The 24,418-nt window shown below is 38.9% G+C and overlaps 1 protein-coding gene across 1 annotated transcript in view; it reads left to right on the top strand.

Annotated features, from left to right (window-relative positions):
- LOC102947212 (multiple epidermal growth factor-like domains protein 6) overlaps positions 1-24,418 on the top strand; it is a 284,176-nt gene that overhangs the window by 124,839 nt on the left and 134,919 nt on the right. The window lies entirely within an intron of this gene.

Genomic DNA, 24,418 nt, shown 5'->3' with positions numbered 1-24,418 from the left:
TTTCAGAGAGCAAAAGGAATAATATCATAACCATCAGATGTGATTTCAAAACTGACTGGGACTGGCGTAGTTGTAAAACAGTGGATAAGATCAAAACTACATTGGGACAGATATTCACCTAATGGAAATTGTCACAGCTGCATTTTCTTCAATAGAGTGGTGGCAATTTATCCGCGCTAAGGATCTACCCCATTATATTTTAGAACCTCAAACAGATATGCCATTATACCCAACATGAGGGTACAATGAGACACAGACATCTAACACTGTTAATAAGAGGCTGGATGAAGAATGAAGAACCATCACCACTACAGCAAACCTCACTAAACAAATATTATAGTGAGAAAACTGTTCCCTGTGGTGTACACAGAGTGCAGGCCTGCTCATACCCATGTGCATGGGAAAGGGAAGTTAGGAGTTGTGATGTTGAAGAGTTCCAGGTTCCTGAGTTTTGTCTGGATATCAATAACACAGATACCCATGTCAGTAAGATTCTGCCTGCTTCCTGCAAAGCTTCTGTCTTGCTAATATTTCCTCACACTGGAGAAAACAAGTATTTGCACCAAATCCACTTACCCCTAAAGACTGAAGTAATTTGGCTATTCTTTCTTTGGCCCTCCAAAGTTCCAGATTAAAAATAGTGACAGGATGCTTTGCCACTCAGTGTCTTCCCAAATCAAGGCTTGGTTGTTAGTGAGGAAGATCAATCTGAGATGGGGCCTGAAGTGAAAGATTGATGCGCACGGCTTAAACCGTCAAGCAGGTAATATTTTCTTAAAGAGTAATTGCTGGTGAAGTAAAGCATAGGGTTAGGCACCCAGAGGTTTAAGATAACATGAAATATTTCGTGCTACAGTTACAAGAGGTGACTTATCCCAGTGGATCCAGATGGCTGGTGCAATGAAAACATTTCAGGATGCTGAGATTGCTCACTGCAGCATAAAACCACTAACAGAGAAATATCTGAACCATGCTGGAGGATAATAGCCAAAAGAAACAATGTACGTGTGGCACAAGTATTTTTCATTTCCTTCTTCCCCCCCCCCCCCCTTTTGGAAAAATCCAATAATACTCTGTTTACCTTGTAGAGAAATAATTTTATTCACAGTCCTTGGAGGTATAAACTTCAGTGCTATAATTGTATTAGACGAGAACAATTATTTGTTTGGTTACCTATTTATACAATGACAGGTTTTTTTTGTTGTGTGTTTAAACCAAATGATACATAAAAATCAACACTATGTTCATAGCCAGCCTTTGAATTTAGATGCACAAAGCTTTCCTTAAGATAAGAGGAGGGTCTCAAAGCATAAAGCAATACTTGATGTGACTGATCTGTATGTGTGAAATGTAAATGAATGGCAATGAAATTGCAAAAGCTATAGCAGCAGGGAAGGCTGTATTTTAATCCATTTTACTGCATGTACAGTACCACAAATTACCTTGATTTAATTGTAATATATGGCTTTCTAATCTGAATTCAAATTTTTTTTGCAGTTTATTTCCAGAGCACACCATAGAGATGCAAAAGTTTTTTGGGGGCCAAGATATTATCTCATATCTAATTCCATTGTACATATATTTCGTTTAGGAAAGTAGTTTAGTCTCTTACATCTGTATTTCTTTTATTGGAACATTTCCTAGATTGTTCCTCATTATATACAAATATGGAACACAACATGGTATTCTAGTACATAAAATGTGTTTCTTTGCATAGTTTTATTTCGTGAAATATTAAAATTAGGTTTCTTTCAGAGCAATATATTGTTCAACATCAATGACAGATTTTATGGATGTTTGGTTCTAATACTCCAATCTCTGAATATGGCCATAATATGTTTCTATCTAGTCAGGCAGGTAGCTTGCTGTAAATGTAAATGACTTCTTGCTTGCAAACTTCAGGTATTCATATGAATGCTTCATTTCCAAGCCTCATCCCATTTGAAGCATTTCAGATTTGAGATTACATTTTTGTCTTATCTCTACTGTATAATTAATAACAAATTGCATTTACAGAGCATCTTGCACTTGAAGGTCTTAAAGTGGCTTAGAAAAGTGAGATACTTGCATCACCTGACTGAATGCTAGCAGTGATCTTCGTTGTATGCAATGTTCAATGTTGAATAAATAATTCCTATATGATATTAAGAAAAGGAAAATTGTCATTGTGGGAACAACTTTCAACACCCAAGTCACTAATACGCTAAAGTCCAGTTTTCAAAAGCCATTTTGAACTCCTAAGTGGGAATTTTACCTTATCTTTTCTTATGAGTTACATTTCAACATGAGTTACAATAGGAAGCCGGCAAAAATGAGTCGTACTAAAAATCAATAACATTCACATCCGAGACCAAATGCCCACCTCATCTTGCTTATGTATGGTGTGTGAGATCACCCGTTGTTGGGAGGTTCTTTGAGGTAAGGTGTTAGAATTTTCTTGATTTTTATCAACTTTTCACAGGCTAACAACATTCTCACAATATATTTGTGTCAAAGAAAACAAAATGATGAAGGGCCTGCTCCTGCTCCCGTTCCCATTGACATCTTTGTCAATAACCCCATTACTAATGGTAGTGAGATGAGAGAAAAATGTGTAAAGCAAGCTTTAGGCTGGGAGACGATAGATAGTTATTTGACTGGGTCTGGTAGATATTAAGAGTTAAAATGGTCATACAGTTTAGTCTGACAGAATGCCCATAATGGCACCTCAGGAGCTAATAATGCAGTGATATGTGAAGGCCTTAGTTAGGAATACTATAATTTATGGATCATTTACATGATGGATTTCCTGTTGTGTCTAAATGGCTGCTGCATTGACTCTGTGCTTAATTCATTATGAACAATTTTATATAAAGTAATTGCTGTGCATAGCCACTCTTCAAAATGAAATAACATGGGTACTTTGTCTCCACGATGGTATAAGCTCTGAGTTCATGTCATGAACTAGTACCTTCAAACATATTTCTGAGATATCGTATACATGATTTCAAACCACAAATTTTTTTGCACTTTCTTCAAGGTATACTTTCAGGTTACCAATCATAGTTCACTTTTATACCTAATGTGACTATGTATTATTTCTTTACAAATCTAAGTTTTGTTTATATTTTTCAATTTTTCTCCACTTGAACAGTGAAATTAGATTAGTTAGGAAGGGAGTTTCTAGTCAATTTAACTTTAGTAATTCCTTCATAAGTAAAATGCAGCAGTGCTTGGGTTGCAAATATTGCAGAGAAATGTTTTTGTTTTAAGATGTTTTAATCGGATTTTTTAAAAAAATATATTTTTATGGACTCGATTGTTTTGAAAAGTTACTTTTACAAAAACGGACACTGAGGTCCCAGATTTGATCAGGCGATGTTATGAAAGCTGATACCACAAGGTTGTTCTTGTGGTTAGGGGGAGCTGGACGGGGTCTCAGATTATATGGGTTCAATTCCTGGCTCTGACCAGAGACTCCTGTATGGCCTGGGGGTAGGTCATCTAATCTCTCTGTACATCAATTCCCCAACTGGAAAACAGGGATAATGTTTCCTTTATCTATTCTGTAAGCTCTTCTGTGTCACTCATGATGTACATTTTCAGCGCCTCTTACAATGGAGCCCTGTTTTCATTTTGGGCCATTAGGTGGTACTGTAATACAAATATTAAATAATAATCATAACACAAACAGTCCCACTGAATTTAATAGGACTGCGCACATTAAGTTTGCTTTTGCTTTAAAAAAAAAAAAAAGTGCTCCTTGACTGAAACTTCTCATGCCAATTTTCTTACACTGGAGGAAATCTGTACCTTAAGATAACACCAGCAATGTTCTCCAGAACTTCCACACCCACTTATCAAATGCAATGTTTGAGAGTAAAATTGTAGTACCAAAAAACAATGGAGGCCTTATCAAGGGCCTGATCCTGGAAGTGCACAGAGCACAATCCACTTCCATTGATAGCCGAGGACAATGAGGATGCTCATTAGAGCAGGTAAAAAGAAGTAAAAAAAAAAAAAAAAATCACCCGTGAAATGTAGAAAAAAATCAGACGGATTTTTGCCATCAGACATTCGTATTCATTTTTCAGCACACTCTAGGGCACAGCACTGTCAGTAGGTGCTTAACATTTCATTCGTCTAGGCCCTTATAAAGGACGCACTTGGGGAACAGGGAAGATGAAAGAGAAAGATGTAAAAGAATGGGAGTAATAGAGGGGAAGACTAGAGTAAACTGATGCTTTCATCGGGATTTGTATTATGTTGGTAACCAAGATCCACTGATGCCCTTTCCTTCTAATTGATTTTTCATTAAGAATCCCTGGTGAGAAAACTCTCGAAGCAGAAATTTCATCATACCCGTGTGATCAAACTCCAATAAATGTTCATTAGAGTGATTTGAATGCAATCATATTCAAGTTCTGCACAAAACCTTTGATGATTACAATAAAAACGTGGCGGTATAGTAATGGTAACATGAATGCTTGGTGACTGCAAAGTAGGATATTGCATGGCTTTTAAATGTAACCATGTATTTCTGTCTTTGTGTATTGAATGTAATAAATAGAAGAAAAAATGAAGTTTTGGCTTAGAGTTGATGAGTTTCCATCCCTGTGAATCTTTCTGTCACTAAACCAGTCCCAATAAAAGTTTTGGTTCTGTGAATTTTTACTAAATTAGCTAAATTGACATTAATCCCTTGCTGCCAGGTGCTTAACCTATACTGTTTTTTTGGCATCTTCTTTGAAAAGGGGCTGTGCATTCAGGATGGTTTCTGCTTACTCTCATGACAAAAATATGTCTAGTGCGGTTACCTCTTGTTAGCACTTCAGAGCTAACACAGCTAAAAGAGGTGGGTTCTGTGCCTCTTGTGCATCCCCAATGGAATGATTTACTAAGCTTCAATCAGTTTCACCTCTGAAACCTCACAAAGGGCATCAGAGTTGCTATTATGTGACTAGAAAAGGAGGACTTGTGGCACCTTAGAGACTAACAAATTTATTTGAGCATAAGCTTTCGTGAGCTACATGCATCCAATGAAGTGAGCTGTAGCTCACGAAAGCTTATGCTCAAATAAATTGGTTAGTCTCTAAGGTGTCACAAGTACTCCTTTTCTTTTTGCAAATACAGACTAACACGGCTGCTACTCTGAAACCTGTTATTATGTGACTGAAGACCTGTTTCGGTCTGTGGATCCTGTAGTAATGGTGATGATGTGTGAAGAGGAAAGAACCTAGCTTAGACTCAGATGCTAGGCTGGGAGTTACATAATAAAAAAAACCTTATAAACAGCACATTGGTCAAGAGATATAAATACAGAAACCTAAGATACCATTTTTCAACATAACTGCTCTAAGCTTTGGGTAATTCTTAAATTTTCCATTCTATTTTTCAAATCTTTCAGAGCAGGGACATGGTGGTTGTTTCTTCTGGGAAAAGTAGAACACAAAGGGTTAAAAATTCAGGACCATGTTTAAAATAAAGTCAGTGATTCTTTTCTTCATAATTTTAAAAATAGGAGACCCTATAAAGATGAAGTCTTGCTTTAAAAAACAAAAAACAAACAAAACACCCAAGACAGAGAGAAAATACAATATTTCTGGGCTTAAATATCTTAACAGGGTACAAACTCTTCTGCTGTGGACAAGATTGATGAGATTACACTGACTGGCAAGTTTGAAGTTAACATACTAATAAAAAAATGGATCCCTTTTCAGGAAGAAAATATATGGCAAAGTAAATGTGGAATGTTTATCAGTCTCTGTAAAGTATAGCAGAGACAGCACAATCGATAGAAGTGGAAAGTTGTGCAGGAAATACCAATCATTAGACCAGGCATTATATGTTTTTGGGCCTATTTTCCTTTCTTTTATAACCTATAAGGAATTAATACTGTCAGATGTCAATTTCCCAATCTTGGATTCTCCACCAGCACACCATCTATTCCTGAGTTGCCTCCATGGCTCCAGAAATCAAGGGTGGGTGAGACCTCGTAAGAAAACGTGAAGGCGACCCATACTTGGTTTCAGGGGCTGTGAGGATACAGTCAGCATTTGGCCTCAGATAGGAGTGTTTGTTTCACTTTCTTATACAGAATAATACATGTAGCAAACAAAGCACAATGTTGCTAATATCGCTGCCTATGAGAATAAAAAATGGAATGAACTGAAGTCAGCTTGTGATCTTTAATGAACTAATATGGGTCTTTTCAAACTCTGTGGCAAACTTTGGAACACAATGCAGGAGTTCTGGCTGAATAATCAGAGATTGGAAAGAAACTTGCCCCAGCTCTGCCATAGTGCCATGCGATCTTGGGCAAGCCATTTCACTTTTCTTGACCTTAGTCTGTATATGTAAAATGACAAAGGTGATGCTCTGGAATATAGATAAACTGATTTACTCATAGGTCTAGTCCCAGATTATCCACAGGACATGTCCCATAATAAAATGGAATTTAGATAAGCATAACATTTGTTCTTTTTTTTTTTTTTTAATAATCTGAACCAGTGGGTTCTCATCAACCCCAGGGAGTTGAACAAAGAATCACTAACATGACTTGGCCCTCCAGCTGAGTCCCAGATCCCACAACTCCCACTGTCATCACTGTCTAGCAGACCAGAAAGAATAGGGGAGAAAGGACACCAGGGAGAATGTAGTAGTACTTATAAAAGAAGTGTATCCGTATTTAAATTTATCATGTACCCCAAAGTTTTAGTCCCACTTCCCCAAAAGTTCTTTTTCCTCAGGCAAGTCCACAGTTTCCTAGGAAGGCAAGTCCCAGCTTGTGCCCCACTCTCCCCAAACTCAGTACCTTTTCCCTTAAGGTGACAGTTTCACCTCCTGCCCTTTCTGGAGCTGTTTTTCACTTCAAAATTCCCTCTAATCTTCTTGGGAGTTGCCTTTGCTTCTCTCCCTGACTGGGATCAGCTGTGTCTGGTTTATATAAACCCCAAACTACTCCCACTCCCAAAAGCCCTCTGAGGGGAGTGGTTAATTGGAGTCAGCTGTCTGGATTTTTTTTCCTGCCCCATGTGACCATTCAAAACACCCAGTTTTCCTGAAAACACCTGTCCCATATATTTACCATGCAGTGTTTCTCTATTGTAGAGTATACTGGATAGGTTCAGAGTTTGCATTCAGCTCATCTATACACCTGAAATCAGATGCTTATTCAGATTATCTCCTTGAATCTGCCAAATTGCACTGGAAATCTTTCACACATAGGCTTCATCCTGTTATTACTCCAACTTAGCTTCAAATAAGATTGGTGATGTTGGGAGAAAGCAATCTGAGCCTATGATGTGTATCTGCTCCTGTTACTGAAAAGGGTCTCCCTGAATTTGTTGAAGAGGTTCTTTTGGGTTACCCAAAATGGCCCTAGTTGTGACCATTTCTCTTTCCATATTTATCCATACCTTTGTGAGTTTCAGATTAGTTTATTGTAATGCTGTATATGTATATGGGAGCTGCTCTTGGAGACCATTTGAAGCTGTAGCTGGTGCAGAATAGGATGGCTGTTCAGCAGTTCACTGGAAGGAGTCAATTACACCTCTGCTCCATTGGCTGCTTCGTCCAGGTGCAAATCAAAGAATCAATAGCAACTTAAAGGGACTGATAAGTTTTGGGTCCCTGCTACTCAAGATACTCTCTCTTCTTAGGCACAACTACCAGGGCACTGGAATGCATGTGATTCACTCTCAGTAACAGTCCTAGAGAGGAACATTTTACTGGCAGGGCATTCCCAAATGATAGCCCTTGACTTTAGAACTTGCAACCCCATAAAAATAGAGCCCAAGTTTGTTTTACTTCAGAGCATGGTCAAAGCCTGCCTGTTTTCTAAGGCACTTCCCCTGCAGGGAGCTCTACAGGTGTGGACTCCTGACTCCACATGGAGCCCCACTGAAGTTGACTCATTGAAGGTTTGGAGACTAAACCTGAAGGTGCTGTGTCTTTAGGGACTGCTCTAGTCATTGGTGGGGGGTATTGCTTCTGAGTTTGTACTTTTATGGTGGTAGTTGTAAATTCGGAGAGAGTGAGGAGGGCTTTCTTATCAATTATTGGCAGTAACCTTTATATATAATTGCTGTAAATGTGCCCAAAATTTTAGATAATCTATAGCTGTCTTTTTATAAAATAAAATGTAAGTAAGAATAAAGAGAATAATAGTGGATCATATTCCACTTGTTTAGGCAGAATGGAGTCAAATATGCTATCTTTAAGCAGCTTTAGCACAGAGTAAGAAAAGAATAAAATTTGTACATATATAAAAATTCCTTCATGATTTTTAGAGCTGTGAATGGCATGACCCTAAACCAGTTTCCCCAATTATTCTACCTCACACAGATGTTCTAACAGACAGAGTCCTTTCTTTTTTCTACATGGAGATTTCTTCTCATATAGTCATATCCCAGATATATAGGAATATAAAGTTTGCAACAGTATATTTTAAAGCTGATTTACTTTTTCCTGTTATCTTAAAACTTAATAGCTTTGCACAGATTATAAAGTCAGTGTTTGATCTTTTTTTATGTTTTTAGGAAGATGACAGTTCATGGCAATAAGAGATTTCTCTGTCTGCTTTTTCTACAAAATATACGTTTTTATATGAAAGCATTTTTGTACATTTTAAGCATGGATCATTTCAAAATAATCTACACTAACTTCTTAAAACAGTGATGTGCACTGGAATATAATTAATTAAACAAACCCTGTCTTAAAGGAAAGATGCACACATAGTTGGAGTCTATTCTTTCTGCATTTTTGCAGGCGTCGCTCTTGCAATTCATAAACTGAAGCCAGTTTATTAGTTTGGACTGTGTATTATTCCACGAGAAATGCTTTTGTGAGTACAACCACACCAGGAATTTAACGTAGTTCCAGTCGAGAGGTCCAATCCCAAAAACACTTTACCTAGGTGCAGTGGTACCTATTCTCAGTATTTCCATTGGTTTTAATGGGATTACTTACAGTACTAGCTACTACTTGATGAATACACGTTCTATGATTGAACCCATCGCTATAAAGAAAAGGAGAATTCTCAATGGGAGAAGGTGGGTAAGTGTTTCATTAAGCATATTTCTTAGCAGATAGTTATTTTCCCAACTATGTGTACTCCCTTGTATGTTGCTAAATTTTCCTTATTGGGAAATCATCATTATTGTTGTTATTTATTAATAATCTAATATAGTGCTTAGGAGCCCTAGTCATGGACCAGCGTTCACGAGCCAACCTCAGAGGAATTACAGGTTCAGTTCGGAACTATTCACAGTGCTGCAGCATTGGGCTTCAAGTCCTATGAGAACTGCCCTTCTCGCAAAACTTTCAGTGGGGTGGTGGTGGTGGCAGCAGCAGGAGTAGAGTCCACTCCCTCTGGGTCCTAGTAACCATCAGGATTTGGTGATTTTGCTGTAAACATCCAACCATGTCGGTCGCAACTTCTAGTTGGGAACCCCTGGTATCCATTTAGATTGTCACAGCCTTTTCTTGGCTGTGCAGGGGAGTGAGCCCCTCTGCTCCAGCTCCCCTACTGAGACTGGACCTCTGGCTGTGGCAGGGAGGCCATGATCTGCACACTTGATACTGCCACTAGAAGCAAATGGGTGCTATGGAGGAGGGGTGGTAAGTACCTGGAGGAATGTCTGGTTGCACATTGCTTAGAATGAGGCAAAAAAATCCAATTCTCTTATATAAGAAACTAAATTATATATAATATCTCCATCAAATTCAAGCTCTTTGTCTCCACCTCAAGGACCCTGTATTACCAAGTCCTCACTTACTCCTCATCTACTCATCTCATCTCACTTACTCATCTCATCTACTCCGAACTTCTTTCTGCATTACTCTTGCCTCACAGCTCTCTTTGACTCTGTCTCTCTCCTCTTGGCTTTCTGCTTTTATGTTGTCCCATGTGCCTGGAACAATGTTCTGCCTTCTGCCTGCCAAGACCACCTTCTCACTTTCAGATTTTCCTTTAAAACCTACCTCTTCTCTTTCATGCATCCTTCTTCCCATGTGCCTTCTCTCTTCCTTAAACAGGTGTCTTGTGTCTGGGTCCTATCCCCTATTCAAAATAGAAGTACTACGGACCACTGTTTGCAGGGATGGGCCTTGCTGTAAATTCACATGGAAGTTCAGGGCAAGGAATTTGACTTTCTCAGTCCTTATAAACCACTGTATAAATATATGGCACTGTATCAATGACAATAGTTATCTATACACTTGAGAGTGAAAATCAGTTCTATAATTAAAACAAGGACTGGATCAGAGGTATCTTTTTATTCATTTATTTTATTTTGCTGGAAGGATTTCTTATTTCTGTCAATATACCACCATTTTTCCTGAAAAAGAAGGATGAATCTATGTAGTGTTTTAGGGGTACTATATAATGGAAGGCATTTTCTGCAAACCATGCAATTAATGAGTTCTTCTGGAATCATGGGGAAAAGAGCTGAATGAACACTAATCTATTAATTAGGCAGATGAAATTCAAAGTGGATAAATGCAAAGTAATGCACACCGGAAAATAATCCATACAAAATGTCTAAATTAGTTGTTACCTTATAACAAAGAGATCTTGGAGTCATCATGGATAGTTCTCTGAAAACATCTTCTCAATGTGTAGTGGCAGTAAAAAAAAGAATGTTAGGAACCATTAGAAAAAGGATATGTAATAAAACAGAAAATATAATGCTGCTATATAAATCCATGGTACGTCCACACCTTGAATACTTTGTGAAGTTCTGGTTGCCCCATCTAAAAATGGTATATTAGAATTGGACAAGGTGCAGAGAAGGGCAATGAAAATTATTAAGGCTATGGAACAGCTTCCACATGAAGAGAAAATAGAAAGACTGGAACTATTAATTTTAGAAGAAAGACAGCTAGGTGGGGGAATATGATCGAAGTCTTTACAATCCTGAATGGCATAGAGAAAGTGAATAGCGAAGAGTTATTTGCCCCTTCACATAACACAAGAACCTGATGAGATTAATAGGCAAAAAACAAACAAACAAAGTATGTCTTCACACACTGCAGAGTCAATCTCTGGAACGTGTTCCCAGGGGATGCTGTAAAGGCCAAAAAAAAAGAGTTAGATAAATTCATGAAGGATAGGTCCACTGATTGCTATTAGCCAAGATGATCAGGGATGCAGTGTCACGCTCTGGGTGCCCCTAAACCTCCAGCTGCCAGAAGCATCTGGCACTGGCAGTCAGAGACAGGATACTGGACTAGCTGGACCAGTATGGCTGTTCTTATGTAATTAAAAGCTAAATAAATGTCAGTGTTTGGTAGTTAGGGCCATGTCCAAGATACCATGTAGACAATGTTTTGGTAAAAATTATCTCCAGGGCACACATATACAATATTAGATGGTATGTTTGATAACAGTGCTTTCTCTTATGCAGAACATATGACAATGTTTACCAAAATCTCCAGTGTATACAAATATCTCTAGATAGCTAAAAAGCATATGTCCACTTCCCTAGTAAAATCTGATGACATTCCTGTAGGTTGTGCCCTGTAAAGGGCAGGGTCTGTTTGTGTTAATAGTCTGGTCTGTCTCCTGTGTCTAAGCTCAGAAATGCAAAATGTAAATATACAGCATAAATAGCTGAAAACAAATCTAGCCTGTGAAAGTCTTTTAATAATCTAAGGTACAGATTCTCGGTCTCTTTGTGTCTAAACTCCGCTGGCGATGATTCATGAAGTGGCAGATGGATCCCTTTCATCTCTCTATTGATCCTTCACACCATGCCCAGACACAGTTGCCACAATCTCTCCATTTTTATTTTCTCTCCTTTTCCTGTTCTTTTGAATCTTTCTCTTCTGTTCCCCTTCTGCTTCCTCCAGTATTGCCAGCTCCTGGTGTTCAAAACTCATGCATTGGGCTACCCCCAAAATCGGGATATTGATTTTAAAGAATGAATTTTTTGCATTCTTTTTATGCCTTCTGGTGTCAGCATTTGGGGTTCGTGTTTTTAAACTTTTTCTCCACTCACATGAGTGCTGGAAACTTCCCTTTTCCTTTATTGTATGCCGTAGTGTTGTAGCCATGTCGGTCCCAGGATATTAGAGAGAAAAGATGGGTGATGTAATATCTTTTATTGGACCAACTTCTGTTGCTGACAGAGACAAGCTGAAGAAGAGCTCAAATGCTTGTCTCTCTCACCAGCAGAAGTTGGTCCAATAAAAGATATTCTCTCTCCCTCGTTGTCTCTTTTTCCTTTACTAACAGTTGGGATTCTCGTGTGAACACATGACGTCAGGAGCTGGGGCTTTTTAAAAAAATCACCAAGTACTGCAAGACTTTTGATAAAATCACAAGAGTTGGCAACAGTGTTAAACCATTCTCTTTCCTCCCCCCTCTTCCCTCAACTGAACAGAAGGTTACATGCTGCTTTGGCTGAGTATGGGGGCATCATCCATGACTGAACTGAGTGCTGTTGGATAAGAGGGGAGAAGTTTGGGATGGTGAACAGCTGCTTGAGCCTGCAGCTAGGTTTGCTTGAGCTGATCCCCTGACCAGTTGCGTTAGCAGCTGCTGTGAGAGCAGAGTGGGAAGGCAGTTACAGCACACTTGCAAGAAGGAGGCAAGGATCTGAGGTCATCCAGCTGCCTTTGTCCTCAATGCATTTCCCTTTTGCTCCATTCCCATTGGATTAGTCTGGCACCCACTCCCTAAATTGGAAAAATACTGTTTTAGTGTCGAGTGGTAGGGATGTTTGTCTCTTAATAATAGATGGTTTTTAATTGGAGAGTTTCCCTTCAAGATACTCACTTCACAAACCCTCCATGTGGGAACAGCTCTTAGGTTGTGTGTTGCTTTAAAAAGTTTATTGAAGTTTTCCCATTTGATTTGCTGTTGCTAGGTGCTATTTTTTTTCAGGGTACTTGGCTACAAAGAAACCTTCAGCAGGCTAAGAATATTTTATAAGGTTAGGAAATGGTGCTAAATGTTAATTAGCAATTGCATAATCCCAGGCGGCATCCTCTAACATGCACTCATCAATTTTTAATGAGTGTCACTCATGCAAATCCAACTCAAAATTAACTTTCTTTCCAAAGCACTTTGATTTTTTTCACACTTCTCCACTCCCGTTTTGATGTTACCAAAACACTGCATTGTGCCATCATTTGCATTGGTTTTATCTCCATGGCTTATTTTCATGTGCCCTATTAGTTTAGCTACAGCTTGTTAAAACAAATGTTAAAACACACACACTAAAAGTGGACCCTAAAATCCTTACTCCTTCAGGCAGAGCCCCCAATGATCTGAATAAGAAGGAACTCAGCACTTCAGTGATTGTGGGCCAAATCCTGCAGAGAAGATGATGAGAGTGGCTCCAGTAAGCTCTCTTTCTCCTTCTGACTGAATTGGAAGTGTGGAATCTCTGTGTTAGTGACTTTACGGTATGTCACATACATGCACCATTTAAACAGACTCATTAGCTGTTTGTCATTTGATTCTTCAGAATGAAAATCTACAGCCAAGTCCTATGACTTTTGGAGGCTGGTGTGAAAATTCTCATAATTTAACATCTCATAACAAGTGATGTTATATGACCATATTCTAGAGAGCCCAGAAGTGCTCACAGACAGTAGCTTGCACAAAGTGCTTGTGTGGGAAGCATGAGTAAACAGAGTGGAAAAGGGTGCTCAGGGTCCTTAATTGTACCTTTGAGGGGTGCAGGCTAAAACATGTAGCCTAAACGCCATGGTGGAATGCTCTTCTGCAGCTTGATGCTTGGAAGGTCTTCAAAGGGTGAAATCTGGGGAGTCAGAATTGGGAAGCAACAGTCATATCCTGTGGTTCTCCTCTTGGAAGTGGCAATATGGCGTGTGTGTGTGTGTGTGTGTGTGTGTGAATAGCCTCATGCTGGGATGGTCAGATTTTGATATCTCTGACACCTTGGCTGATTTCAGTGAAGTTACTCTTGATTTACACCAAAGATAGTGAGAGGAGAATTTGAAGTCAGTGGAGTTGCACAAATGCAAAACTGGTGCACACCAGTAAAACCCAGTCCAGTTCCCAGTGAGTCTTTTCCTTGACTTAATGTCCCTTTTCCCCTTTGTCAGTTTGATCAAATCCCTAATGTCTAAATGTGTTAACAAAACTTCTCAGTATGATTCTCTTTAAATCCTTGTTTCATGTCTGTCATTTGCTCAATTCAGGTTTTAAACTAACACCCAAGTAAAAAGTGACATTTTCATTGTCAGTGACTTCCATTAATCTTCCTGAGGTTTGTTTTTCTTTAAGTAAGCTTTTGCTTCTGCTCCTAATGTTGATCATGAGGGTAGTTTTGCTTTAGTTTATTTTTTACTTTGATTTTTATTTATTCTGAGCATGGGTAAGGTTTTGTTTTTGTTAAATGGGATTGTTAGCTCACTTGGCAGGAGGCCCTGTATGGATTTTGCTTTGATTCCCCCTAAGAATTCAATGTGTTTTGAAAATATTGGCTCTTTGACACCCTGGTGCCGGTGACCTCTCTTTCCAATAGAACAAATGCAGCTTTAAATTATTTTTATTAATCAAGATTTTATCTCGTATCAAAGATTGACAGTTTTTTAAAATCCTTATGACAGCTACGGTTACACTCAAGTGGTGAACCAGAATCAATTATTAAAAGTTACAGACCTGATTCTGCTGTCCCTTCTTCCAGGGTAAATGAGGAGAAACTCATCTGAAGCCCGTATAGTTACACCACGTAGTGAGATTAGAATTGAGCCCTTGTATCGAAGAAAATTAAACTGTCATGGCAACGACTAGTGTTCAGCTTTTGAAATAAACATGTCAGCTGGAATAATTACATTTTGTCTTTCATCCATGCTGCAGCCAGGCAGGCTTCAGGATCTTTTCATGATCCATACTTGGAGAAATATTTGCAAAAGTAATGTTGCCATTTAACAACAAAAATTGCTGTAGCAGCTTAATATGTGCGAGGTTGAAACTGCCTGCCCTGTGCATTCAAAACATCCACTATCTTCCCTGATAAGGCCTGCATGACACACATCTGCACTTGTCAACCTAGAACAAGAAGAAACCACATATTATTTATTTGTATTGTGGCAGCCAGGCATGGACCAGGGCCCCATTGTGCTCAGCGCTGTAGAAATGCAGAACAAAGAGACGGACCTGTCCCAAAAAAGAAAAGGCTCAGAAGTGAAGCAGGATGGAAATCAAATAATGGGATAAAGGGTTGTGAATTCTCATGCTTTGTTTTTTTCTTCCTCTCCAGAATGAGACAAAGGCATATGCATTAAAATGCACTAACTGGGTCACATTCTCCTCTCAGTTCAATATACTGATTGCTCAGGAGTAACTGAAAGTCTCTCTTGGTCCACACTAAGGATGGGCAAACCAGCTGAATAAGAATCCTGCCTCCCTCGCCTCTGAGCTTTCATCCATTTTAGAACCCATCTGGAAACTCAAAAATGCCAGGTGACTCTGGCGACGCTATTGGTGAGGTCTTTCCAGCTTGGATCGGAAGTGAAATTTCCAGTACTTCTATCAGAAAGCTTGCTATTGTGGGATTTGGAGCCCAATTTGAGTTTCCTATATGCTTTGAATAAGAAACAAAAAATCTGGATGCTTATCAGAACTGAGCTTGGGCTCAGTTTTTTTTTTTTTTTTTAGTGTGTCTCTTCTTGTGCCACTGCTATTTTGACATTTCATGACTTGATTCCCAAGGAATCCTAGTTACAGGGTTGCTTTCTGGTGACCGTTAGGGAGCTGAGAGAGAGCTATCCTGAAAGAGAACACATTCTGTCAGACCTGTTTTCTCCTTGGTGCTGTTATATAAAATCACATTAAGTCATAAATCCTCTGCCATAGGATCTCAAAGCACTTTATGCACATTAATTAATAAGTACCTAACTGGTTATGTTGTAAATGTAGCAACTTGGTTAGCAAGAGCAGACTGGGTTATGCCTTGCTAGAGTAGCCTTGTGCAAATGTGCACATGCTATTGTGCGTGCAGCACCTTAAAAGTTTGGTCTTTGGTCCCTGCCTCAAGGGACCATCTTTAGTCCCTGAAGATGCCAGTAAGCTATTTTCTGTCACATGCTTTAGATCCTGGTCAGCATTCTGACATTTAATTATGTGTTTTCTGACATACACACCATAGTTTATCAGTAAGTAGAATCAACTCACCTGGGGCAGGGGTAGAGTTGCCAATTTTGGTTGGATGTATTCCTGGAGATTTCATCATATGACATAATCTTTAATTAAAGATTAATTTTTTAATTTCTGGAGACTCCAGGAGAATCCTGGAGGAAGGGCTTAAATTCAGCCAGAGCTGTCCAGAGCAGAGATCTGGTAAATATTTTCAAGCTTGAAGGAGCCCTGGTGTGCCCACGGGGCTGAAGCCCTGAGCCCCAGGGCTCCAAGAAATGATGAGAATTTAAGCCCTGTCTGGAAGGTTGGCAACCCTAGGGTGGGAAGGGGTATGTTTCTGAACGATGCCTTACTCATATAATGGAACACATCCTGCCTTCTGAGAGGTAGGAAATTGGTTACTTCTATCAACATTTGAAGATATAAACCATTTCTTGAAGTTTATGAGCTCATTAATCCCCTTGTATTTGCTGTTACCACAGGTAAAGATGGTTTTATCAGAGCTCAAACTGCCTGTGGCATTGCTTCAAGCCATTAAGCAACAAATTTGCTGTAATGGATAATCTTGGATTCTTTTATTTTATAATGAAAGATCTTCTGTTTAATGTTATGCACTTCTGTTCAACAGCCACTTCCAGCCTTCTCCCACTTCCCCCAGCACTCAGCCAGAAAAGCAAGTGTCCAGATACTCTACTATTTGGAAAAAGAAAAGGAGTACTTGTGGCACCTTAGAGACTAACCAATTTATTTGAGCATAAGCTTTCATGAGCTACAGCTCACTGCATCCGATGAAGTGAGCTGTAGCTCACGAAAGCTTATGCTCAAATAAATTGGTTAGTCGCTAAGGTGCCACAAGTCCTCCTTTTCTTTTTGCGAATACAGACTAACACGGCTGTTACTCTGAAACCATCTACTATTTGGGGATATTTCTGATAGCATCCCAGATGCATTCCACTTTTTAAAAAAATACGAGCAAGTTTTGCTTGTTGATATGATAGCTTTTGAGTTGATTGAGTGCACATGTCTTAGGAGATCTTGAACTCACAGGAAGTTCTCTCACTGACAGGTTAAGATCTCACTTTGCTGTTAAAGTTGCAGTACATAGAAAAGAGCCCTACTCTTACATATGTGTATGTTGCATCTAAAGGTGCAGTAAACACACTTGATTTAAGCCAGTAGGCCTGATTCACCGCTGTGCGACTCCAGTTTTACATTGAAATTGGATTTACTTGAACTACACCAGGAAGAATCAGGCCCACTCAAGTTTATTAAAATGTTTTGAGAGAGGAAAAAGTTATGAAGCTCGACTCTACTCTTGCTTACACATGTGTAAATCAGGAATAACTCCTTTGGAATCAGAGATATTACGGTCGCGTAAAACTCCTGTGAGTCAGAAAAGAATCAAGCTCACTCGCTGTTTTGTTCAAAGTGTGGTTTTACTCTGAAATATGACCGCGTAATCCTGGCACCTTCTTATGAAATGGATCTGCTCCATGTGTGTATTCAGAGTCCCAGATCTTCTGACTTGAGTGGGATGATTTAAAAAAAGGTACTAAATTGCCTTTTTCTCCTGTTAGCCTGGAAAAGCCAATAAAGCTAAAATAAAGGGACAGATCTCCAGCTAAATTGGTATAGCTTCATTGATTTTGATGGAGTCACACTGATGTATACCAGCTGAAGATCTTGCCCAGAGTGAGATGCAGATTGTGGTCCATCTTGCGCACCACCTGTAAATTTCAGTTTAAATTTCAGTTAGTTACACATCTGCAAACTCACTGCAAGCACTTGGATATCACAAGAGCCAATGAGGGCATAATTTGGCCTGCAGAACTTTTATTGATAGTGATGATGAATACAATGGTAAGAACCCACTTTAAACAGGGGTAACTAGGTGAAATGTAATGACTGTGGTATATGGGAGGTCAGACTAGAATGATCTATTGGTCCCTTCTGGCCCTAATGAATCTCTGAACTGTCAGAGCCTGGGCTGTGTGTGCAATAAAAACATTGGGTCTAATTCTCATCACATATTGGTGTAAATCAGAAGTAACTTCACTGAAAGTAGGGGAGGTACACCTCAGTAAAACTGGTGTAAGCAAGAGGAAAATCAAGCCCATTATCCTTGTAGCTGTGCGTATGTGACAGAGAAATCACTGAGATAATCAACATGACATTTTTACAATCACATTTCAGAGTAGAAGCACACTTCATGGGCTGTAAATGTTACGTGCATTTGAATTATTTGATGGTTTCAAATTAAAGTCTTATAAATTACCATTTTCTGGCAAATAAGCTTGCTTCTATCATTTCACTCTGACATTATGCCTTGCCATGGATTGCTGCTTTATTACTGCAAGACCTTTCTGTCCAAGTGTTGTTCCCAAAGCACCGGAAAAATGGCCAGAGGTTAATTATTTGCAAACTGAAAGAAAATGCTGCTTTGCATTCACTTAGTCTAACGTTACCAACTTTTCATACTTGTGTGTGTGCGTGCACGTGTTAATATGTATCAGAAACCCCAAACAGCAGATCATCCAGTAAATTGCTCTGAATTATGGTGTGATTATGATGTATGCGATTTAGATTCCAGCGCCAATAACAAGAACATTTTTTTTAAATGCTGATTCCTGACAGTTAACACATTCTCTGTTGGTATAGCTCTATGGGAGTAAGTGGAATTTTGCCAGCAGATAATTTGGCCCTAAATTCATAAACACCCATAAAAGTCCATAGCATATCTCAATCTTCAGCCTTCCTATAAAATGTGTTGTTTCTTGGTGATTATTAAACAAATTTCATGTAGAATTTTAGCCCCCAGCAGTGTATTGTAGATGCTTTTGAGCAGTGCTTCTAATGCTAACACTCCCCAAAAGAGATGAGAGACTGAACTCCCTAGGGATCCCCCCTCTCCCCTAGTACAAACACATTCTCTCTCTTTGTGTGTGTCTCTCTCTCTCCTGCTCTCTTCCCTTTCCTTAGGAGGCTTATGTACAAACAGGGTCCAGCAGGAAAATAAGCTTCTCTAATTCATACCAAATATACAAGGAATGGGGTTGGGTTTTCTCATTCCTAATTGCCAGTAACCCAGTGGGAAAGAGAACTGATTAAGCTGCCCCACTCACAAGCAATACTAAAGGACATCTTCCAAATAGTACTACTTCAGCAGAAAGGCTCAGGTATACCCAGGTTTAGTGATGCTGGCAGCACTGGAAGCAGGCATATATCTTGTATTCCCAAACCGGGGGTCTCAAATTGTTTACTGTTCCTGTTAGTTAGGATTACATTTAGTTTATGCTTAGCGTGTGGAGACATCTGCATGATATCCGAGTAGGTTGTTATCACTGTGGTACTGTAGATTCATAGAATCATAGAAGATCAGGGTTGGAAGGGACCTCAGGAGGTCATCTAGTCCAACCCCCTGCTCAAAGCAGGACCAATCCCCAATTTTTGCCCCATATCCCTAAATGGCCCCCTCAAGGATTGAACTCACAACCCTGGGTTTAGCAGGCTAAAGCTCAAACCACTGAGCTATCCTTCCCCCCCGCAGCCTCCCAAACTCAGGTGCTGGATTGAGAGATGGATTTTGCACCCTGACCCCAACTTTGCAAACTCCACCCAGAAATTCTGGTTACTTGGCCACTATGAAGGTGACACAAAACCTGTTTTCTCAGTAAAATGCATTAAAAATTCTATGGAAATGAATCTGGGTAGAGGGTGACCTGAGCCCATAATCTGAAAAGATAAATATCCTTCACTATTGCATTTGGAATTTTGGGCAGTGTACTTTATTATGCAGTGTTATTGATGTCCTCTTGTTCCTCCATCTCCAATCATTTCCATCGCTCTTGCTATCCTGCTTATGGTGTCATGTCTTAAATGAGTTTGTAAGTTCTTAGGTGTAGGGTCTGCGACAGAGTGCTGGAAGCTAACAGGTAAGCGTGCACTCTAATCACTTAGGCACCAATCTGTTCCCCTGGAGAAGGCGGACTGAGGATATGCAGTTAAATGATCAGGGCTGTTGGGCTGATGAACCAATTAGCCATCAGCTGAGTCCAGTGTGTCCTGAGATCTCAAGAAGGGAGATATCTTTTCCTCTTTGGCCCTGTGGGAAAGGGCTAAAGGAAAAGAAACATCATAAATACTTCGCTGCATGAGACTGTATTTATGTTAGTGATGGGAATATAAATAAATTCACGTGAAGTTGCCACTTACTAGAGGTTTCTGGGGGACCAGGGGATGGAGCATAGCCCATTGCAGGGTCTTTTTTTTGAATTTTATTTGAGATGCAAAATGCTCGTGAGTGTTGTAAATTAATGGATTACAAATAATAGTGTGCTTTGCAGACTGGAGATCATTTGCATTGGATTTGGTGAGAAAGCACACACAGCTTCCAAGGTGCAAGAGCTATAGGAACCAATATGCAGAGAAATTCCAGCCCTTAGAGTTCAGACAAATAACCTGACATGGTATGTTTAAAAAGGTGACTATGTTTAGTGTTTATAACTACTAATGATCAGGGATACCCAGTGGGAAGAAACTTGCTAGATTTCCTACTAAGCAATGGGGTGGAAGTGCAATCAATCAAGCAAGTGAAACGTACTGAAGGTAACATACAATGTTTCTTTACTGAATGAACAAAAACTCTGTGTGCAATTTCATTGCAAACCTACTTCTCCTGAAGTTACAACACAGTCTTTGGAAATAGCCTGACAGGTGTGAAATGCTAGAAACTAAGTGCCCTATCCTGTAAGGTTTTGTTCAATCTCTTTGAGGTGCTGAGCATCATCAACCCTTACTGAAATTAAGGGTGGGGTTAGGGGGGGCTGTAGAGTTCAGCAGCATCTCTTAAGAAGCACTCAGTCCTCACTAGGGAGTGGTTTCTAAATTGGCTTGCAATCTCATTAAAACACTATTGAAGAAAACAGATGTCTGAGTGAGCATGAGCAGTGAGGATGGGTATGAAGAGAGATTAGATAACATGTTCATATGGAAATTTTGCAATCCCAAGGCTCATTCCCAGTGGCAATTTACCAGGATCGGGAAGCCTAGACCCATTCTGTTTAGGGTTTTTCCCCATATTTTTAATGAAAAAAATAAATCCAGTTAACTAGGGTATGTTTTGATGGTTGTGTTTTCCACAATGAAAGATTTTAAATGGTTTCCTGTTAAAATTGTTAGCTGCCTTAAACAGCTTTAATTTCTCCCTGGCATTGGTAGGTAGATAGGCTTGGTATCTATCTCTCTAATCTCGCAGTATTAAATTTATTGGTTTCTAAAATCATTGGGGTAAGTACTACTTTAATCTTTTTGTCTGGGACAGTGCAGAATACATCAGCACATGTTAACTATATTCCATTTGTTCAGACAGACTATGTTGTGATGTTTGAGCTGAGCCTCCATTTCATTTGCAATCAATATAGCTTTGGTTAGTTAAATGTTTTATATATACAGCATATTGATCAGAAACAAGAATTTCAATGATCTTTTATACTGCTGCCAGCTTTGAAATGCAGAGATTAAAAGAAGATGTGACTGATAATCTGTTTGTGAGCTAGTAATAAACAGATGCTTTAGGACAATATCACATTCCTCTTGACATTTTGTGATGTTTCTGTTAATAACTAATGAGGTCTTGCTGTTGAAGATATAGCAATCACCTCTATGAGGTTCTCTATTTTATGGATTTCTATTTCTCCGTTTTAGCTGTAAATAACCTGTTCTATATCATATGTAGTAGCCATATGTAATTAATTTCAATGAATAAATAAACAAACTTGGTTGATTTAAAAAAGAAGAAAAATCAGGGGAAGCATCTGCTAGCGTATAAAAAATATAGTATGCCAGACAGTCGCTGGAAGCGTGAATTTATGGAACCATCTGACTGAAAGAACGCTATGCCTCTCATTGTGAGGCTGTCTTGTTTAACTATGTGAGGGCTTATAAAATGAATAATGAAACATGCTGAGAGATGACATTGCATTTTAGTTGTCACAATGTAAGCTGTGGTTGAGAATGTATAACTGCTCTATGTCAAGCTTATACTTTTGTCCCTTATGTGAAAAATTGACCAGAACATTTTGTAGATGTTGGTAGATGATGTTAGTCACTTTACTTATGAAAGAACACTGTGTTAAGAGAACTCTATCAAATAATCCTTTTTAGATGTTTTAGATAATTAAATTGGAGAGAATAAGATATGGAGATTTAATTTTGGCAGTGTTTTAAAATCTTTATTTCCAAAGTAATATTATAAATTAAAATAATACTATTCTTTATTGTTAATATGACACACAATTCAGTTTGTTTCTGGGAGGGATAGAGTTTCTGGATGCACCTGGATTGATTACCAAAAAAGATTTCCCTCAGTGATTTCCACCACAACTTCAACAAGCACCACCCATCGATTAAACTCTCTGTGGAACGCTCCCACACCAGCGTCAACTTCCTGGACACCATGATCATCTTCAACAATGGAACCATACAGACAACTGTAAACAAGAAACCTACAGATCACCACACCTGCCTTAATAGATCCAATAACCACCCCAAACACACCAATAAATCTGTTATCTATAGCCAGGCAATTAGATACTGCAGGCTATACATCTTAAAACATTCAAAAGTGCCTTCATCAATCAAGGACACTCCATCAGAGAAGTAGATCACATCACGGAATGAGCCATCTGAATACCCTGAGAGAACCTGTTTCAATACAGAAGCACACCCTAAGCTGTGGTAGCACACCTACCATCCCACTCTGGAATTCATATGAGGTACCAACAAACAGTTACAACCCGTACTCAACAGGGGCCCCATCCTGAAAGAAATATTTCCAGAACCCCCTCTTCTGGCCTTCAAACAACCTCCCAACCAGAGCCGTCCCTTGGGTATGGTGAATCGGGGCGACTGCTCCGGGCCCTGTGCTTTGGGGGGCCCTACGAAGCTCGAAAACTTGTCTCTTTCACCAACAGAAGTTGGTCCAATAAAAGCTATTACCTCACCTACCTTGTCTCTCTTATATCCTGGGACCAACATTGCCACAAGAACACTGCATACTGCAAATGGGTCTTTTTGCTCCAGTGGGAGGAACTGACTACAACAGAGGTACTGCTTTGATTTATCTTTTTAATTTTATTTTTTAGAAGCCAGATAAGATGATCAGAGAATTCAAGTTTGACCTTAACATAGCAGAAGTTGACTTGAACATGAGCCTTGGCCTCACATTTGTGTTTCAAAATGGCTGTCCTCCCCTTTCCTTGCATCTTCTTCCTGTGTTGTACTCCTGCCCTTCTCTTCAGATTCTTTAAAAACATTTGCACGGGATACTTCTTATGTTTGACTTTGGTAGAAAGGAAAAGACTGTGAATTTGTTCTTTTGACCAAAATGTATTATCAGCTTCATACGTATAGCTACAATACAATACATTTAAAACCTGAACTAGTTGAGGAAAAGGAGAACATGAAGAACCCTACATTGGGACAGGATGAACTAACAAGTTTTCCATCTCTAACTTCTGTCCTTGTATGATTTTAATTTGAAATAGAGAAAGGTGTTCCATAATTTGCTAATATAAATATAAAATAGCCAGGGTACAGTATCTTTTTTTAATGTTTAAAAAATAGCGAAAGCAGTAAAAAAAATATATTCACTGTCAAGATTATTTTATAATCTTTGTGTAGGAACTTGAGTATAATGAATATGCGATGCTTAACTCAGCTGTTCTCTCTCATCTTAAAACTGGCCCCATTTACAAATTATTTGTACACGTATATTATGGATGGCTTATATTTTTTTGTAGAAAATAATTTACCACTATGTAATTTTTGAGGGGGGTTGTTTTTGTAGTAGTGCTTCCAAGCTAAAATTAGATCATTTTAACTTGTTTCATACTTCATTCTCTCTGGCAGTGATTGAAAACATAAACGTCAAATTAATATTGTCTCGATAGCATATAGGACACATGATACCTCATGATGACATTATTATAAAGATTTGAGATATGTAGCACAGTTACATATCTTCAATCATTTGTTGTGCTCAAAGCAGGCAGTAATAGAAGTTTATGATATATAAAATATTTCTATTTACTGTTTAACTCATGTTATGAACATTTTATGGAGATTTCTAGACCCTGGAGAGCTACAAGGCTCTTTTGATTTGTCACTCTGAAGGAATACAAATGCTCATGAATTTATTCTAAATAAAATTCTCTAATCATGCTTAGGAAAATTAGAAATCTATTGCAGATTAATGAACCGGCCTTTGTCTGCTGGGTTAAATGTACTAACACAATCTTAACAAGCCGTGTCGTCTTTTAACAC

This window comes from Chelonia mydas, chromosome 9, assembly GCF_015237465.2.
Source record: "Chelonia mydas isolate rCheMyd1 chromosome 9, rCheMyd1.pri.v2, whole genome shotgun sequence".
NCBI classification, from domain to species: Eukaryota; Metazoa; Chordata; order Testudines; family Cheloniidae; genus Chelonia; species Chelonia mydas.
This window is presented reverse-complemented; position numbering and strand designations above follow the sequence as displayed.